The 5,046-nt window shown below is 35.4% G+C and overlaps 1 non-coding gene across 1 annotated transcript; it reads left to right on the forward strand.

Annotated features, from left to right (window-relative positions):
• The first annotated feature begins 1,187 nt into the window (after positions 1-1,187).
• On the forward strand, positions 1,188-1,294 carry LOC141709744 (small nucleolar RNA R71). Its single transcript, XR_012570307.1, has one exon. It is a non-coding gene; the product is annotated as a small nucleolar RNA R71 (small nucleolar RNA).
• Positions 1,295-5,046: the final 3,752 nt, after the last annotated feature.

The following is a 5,046-nucleotide window of genomic DNA, read 5'->3' on the forward strand; positions in this document are numbered from 1 at the left end:
ATCCTTTTAGCCTTATATTTTAGATCAAATTCGAGGCATGCATTGTGTCATCCTCTGTTAACGTTCAATCCTTCGTTTCTTGATCAATGAGTAAACTATTAAACAAATCCGTATTTGAGCACGGCCATGCATTTTATAGTCTTACTCAATCAAGAGGCCAATAATATCACTCTTTTAATAATGGAGGGCTAAATCCTATCTAGATCATTCATATTTCTCATACGATTCATAATGTACCCAATTTCTACTTTTATTATTACCCGGTCAAGGATAACTTTTAATAGTATCAAAGTATATTAATTCTCGTATAGAAATATAATGATTTCAGGTCAAAGGACCAATACATCATTATCACTGTGAGATTAACTTATGACACTATAAACATGTAGTATCTCACAACGGGTCAATCCAGCACCATGTATTTAATACATGTGCCTGTGTTTTGACTTTAGTATCACCATACCTATGATCAATGAGATGTGATCATCAGCCAACAAACACACTAGTCTCAATGTATTTATTATCGTCCTTTAACAATAATACTTGACTAGGGACCTTTAGGAATATCAATACTATTCTCATAATCTCATTTCTAAGTCATGTACTTAGAGATATAGATTTACATATCATATTCTAAGGACATTTATTAATCTAACATCTTATCACAGAAAATAAAGATATAATAAATTACTAAAAAATAATCCATATAATCTTAATTGATAATTCAAATGTTTCATAATATAAACATAATAGTGTTGTCTCTAGGGCACAAACACTAACAATAAGTGGCTGGCACAGGTTGCTGCGAACGCTGAAAGTTGCTCACAAACTGAGCTGATTCACTAGAAATTGCGCACTGGTCAGTCTCGTGGGCACTAGCACAAAGCTCACAGACACTAGCGATTTGATTAACTCCGTAATTAGCCAAAGTGTCCACCTTCATTGTTAAAGCCTTAAGTTGGGCAGCTATAGCAGTTGCTGCATCCAACTCCAGAATTCCTGCTACCTTTCCATGAGTTAGTCTTTGGGAAGGATTCTGGTACTCATTAGCAGCCATCAGTTCAATGAGTTCATAAGCTTCATCGTAGCTTTTAGCTCACAAGGCTCCTCCTAATGATGCATCAAACATGGGTCTAGAAGTAGCACCCAATCCATTGTAGAAACAATTAATAATCATCCAATCAGGCATGCCATGGTGTGGACACTTCTTTAGCATCTCCTTATATCGATCCCAAGCCTCACACAGAGATTCTTCAGTTTGCTGAGAAAACTGAGTAAGAGCATTCCTGATTGCAGCAGTCTTTTCCATAGGGAAGAATTTAGTGAGAAACTTTTGAGCAAGATCTTCCCAAGTGGTGATAGACCCTGCTGGTAGAGAATGTAACCAGCACTTAGCTTTGTCCCTCAGAGAGAATGGGAAGAGTCGCAACTTGATAGCATCTTCAGTCATATCATTAAATTTGAACGTGTCGTAGATCTCGATGAAATCCCTGATGTGCATGTTGGTTCCTTCAGTAGGAGAACCCCCAAAATAATCTGAGTTCTGTATCATCTGAATCGTGCTTGACTTGATCTCAAAAGTGTTACCCCTGATGGCTGGCCTGATGATGCTTGACTGAAGGTCATTGATCTTAGTCTGAGAATAGTCCATCGAAGCCTTAGGATTTTCTGCTTGATCACCCATCTCTACTAAAGCTGGTTCCTCGACTTTCTCTTCTTCTTCTACCTTCTTTTCTTCCTCAAAAACTTCCCTTGGAACCACCACAAGTTCTTCCTCAGCTTTAACCAGTGTTCTCTTATGAGTACGCGAACGCGTATGCATACACTCTCACTAGAGTACCTGAAATAAGACAAGGAAACAAATAAGTAACAATGTCCAAGTCAATGAACTTTAACGACCACTGATGGAAAACACATAAACTATAAATTATCACTGCAGTCCCCGGCAGCGGCGCCAAAAACTTGTTAGTCGCTAAACACGCGCTAATAATTCACGCAAGTATACACGTTCATAAGTAATATAGAATCTTTTCTAGTTTGTTCCCATAGAGACTGGCGTTGGTTAACTATTTAATTCATGCACTTAAGCAACAATGTATGGCTATTATTCAATGCTAAGACGATAACAATTTAGGTTGTTTATAACTAAGAATTAAGATAACAATTATAACTAAGAGAATGAGATTGGTTGAATTAATATATATGACAACATGGGATTCTAACTTCATTAAATATTTCATTTAATAGCCTTATTGTCCTTAACCTTAGCATGCAATAGTGATGACACTAATCAGACAACACAAAACTGATAAACGCCAACTTTTGTTGCACGAGTACCATACTACCAGACATCCATAAAAGAGATAGAAGTTGAATAGACACCTAGTGCAATGGTCGGGTTCATAGGTGACTAGTTTCGCTCTCAGGCCTTCATACTATATATTCTCAAATTATTGTCAAGTCTTCTATCAAATATAAAAAACTTCACTAAGAATCCTTGAGGTCTTCATACTGATCTTAATAACTGCTTCGAATGACTACAACCTTATTCTTCCGATGCCTGAACATGTTAATAATTTCATACAGATCACTGTTGACGTCTTCTTCACTGTAGCTACCAAAAGCTTTGTGTATATGACCAATAAATAATCTGTTCTGATTCTAGTGGAATATAGATTATTTCAAATTCCTTATTCTATCTTGAGTTATCCAAACCAGTATTGTTGAGTTATACGTACAACTTCAATCTTACTCAACAATCTCCCCCTATTTGACAGTTACACCTGACAGTCAATTAAAAATGGAGAAGCAACAATTTGGAGGATAACTCAACTAACCATAACTAAAAATCTTCAATCATCTTTCAACTTTCATTCCTGGACTTGGAAATAATATTATCTTATTTCTACCGCATCTAATGTACATGTTAGTCGCTAAACACGTGCTAATAATTCATGCAAGTATACGCGTTCGCAAGTAATATAGAATCTTTTCTAGTTCGTTCCCACAGAGATTGGCGTTGGTTAACTATTTAATTCATGCACTTTAGCAACAATATACGGTTATTATTCAATTCTAAGACGATAATAATTTGGGTTGTTTATAACTAAGAATTAAGCTAACAATTATAACTATGGGAATGAGATTGGTTGAATTAATATATATGACATAGGATTTTAACTTCATTAAATATTTCATTCAATAGCCTTATTGTTCTTAACCTTAGCACGCAATGGTGATGACACTAATCAGACAACACGAAACTGATAAACGCCAACTTTCATTGCACGAGTACCATACTGCCAGATATCCATAAAAGAGATAGAAGCTGAATAGACACCTATTATATTGAGACCTATATGTCTATAGAATTTGACAACATAACGGTTTAAGCACAAGTTATCTATCTTGATTATATAGGGCAAGTAAGATGGGTAAGATTACCTACGAATCATGTATAACAATAACACATGAACCTATGCTAGCATGGCAAGTTCTAAATCCTTAAATTCACTGTCGCTTCATTAAGCATTAACACGCTATCTTACAAGTTCGCGACTCTTATAAGACGAATAAGCACAACCAATACTAGGTTATCATACAATCACCACACACTAAGGCATCGAAACAATTTAACTAAAGAAATCCATAAATAAATCTGCTAGAATCCCATGATAATGATTAGCCCATAATCGGACTCATCATCAATGTGGGTTCTGATGAAAGCATGGTATAAAAAATGTAGTCTTTATACTTAAATAACAAAACCAAGTACGAAACAAGAGTAAAGGTTAACAAGTAAGAAAACTAGCATCCAAGTTCCAACTTAAAACAAAGATTCACAAGTAAAAACAAGATCTTCTTCGTCTTTGTTGAATCGTGCTAATACGGTCTTCTTACGGCTCTCCTTGCGCTCTGGTACGTCTCCCTCATGAAAACTTTCTTATTTGAATATATAGAGCAACCCTAATCAATCTGGAAGTCTCCCAATTAGAATTGCATTGGAATCAGGATTCAAAACTTTCACACCAGCGCGGCCGCGCGCTATCACAGCGCGGGCGCTCTGTCATTCTGGAATCTTGGCGCAAGCGCGCGCTATTACAGCGCGGGCACACCATTTTTCTGGGAAAAACCTAAATTTCATCTTTTTGCTTGCTGCTTCGAGTCGGCTTTCCACGAGCTTTTATTCCAACACCACCTTGACACCAAATTAGCACTAAAATAATGCTAATTCACCTGATTACCTAGATAATGCCTGAAATGCAAAAACACTAGAAAACACATTAAAACACTTAACAACTTGGGTACAAATGCATCAATTTAAAGCTTATTAGAGCATAATAAAGTGTCATAATTTCCACTCAACAATACACATTCAGCTTCAGCAGAGTACATAACTTATGTAAAGTTGCAGATAGATATGTCTTCCAAAAACTTTCTTCAATAATCTTCAGATCTTCCTATAAAGCACATAGAAAATATTTTGGAACTCAGAAAATTAAAACGCAATAATATCTCCCCCTAAGATGAAGAATCCCCTCCTTAGTATAATTTTTATTCCCAAACAATCTAACAACTAGAATTACAGAAGGGGATGAATGCAATTCTTGGTTTCTTTTTTATTTTAAGTACTTTTCACAAATATATATATATATATTAGTGTTTGAATATACAAAAGTGCAGAATGAAAATATAAATGTATTCAAACACAAAGTAATTAAACACAAGGATTAAAAACTTTCTGATGGATTGAACTTACCCACCAGAGATATATTGATGAGAACTCTGTGATGTAAGGATGCACACAGCTGCTTACAAGTATGATACACTTAGAACAAAGAAATTCTATATAAATACAACCTTTTCTATTTCTCAGTTCTTGCTTACTTAATTTTTAACTTGCTACTCTTGATTTACATATCACCAAGTTACATGATAAAAGGACAAACTAATAAGACAAAAATGTCTTAGTCTAATTACATGTTGCTCCATTTCTCCATCCAGCATCTTTGAATATCTTCAAGTTAGCATGGAAGTGGAAATGCT

Source organism: Apium graveolens, chromosome 2 (assembly GCF_009905375.1).
Source record: "Apium graveolens cultivar Ventura chromosome 2, ASM990537v1, whole genome shotgun sequence".
Classification (NCBI taxonomy): Eukaryota; Viridiplantae; Streptophyta; class Magnoliopsida; order Apiales; family Apiaceae; genus Apium; species Apium graveolens.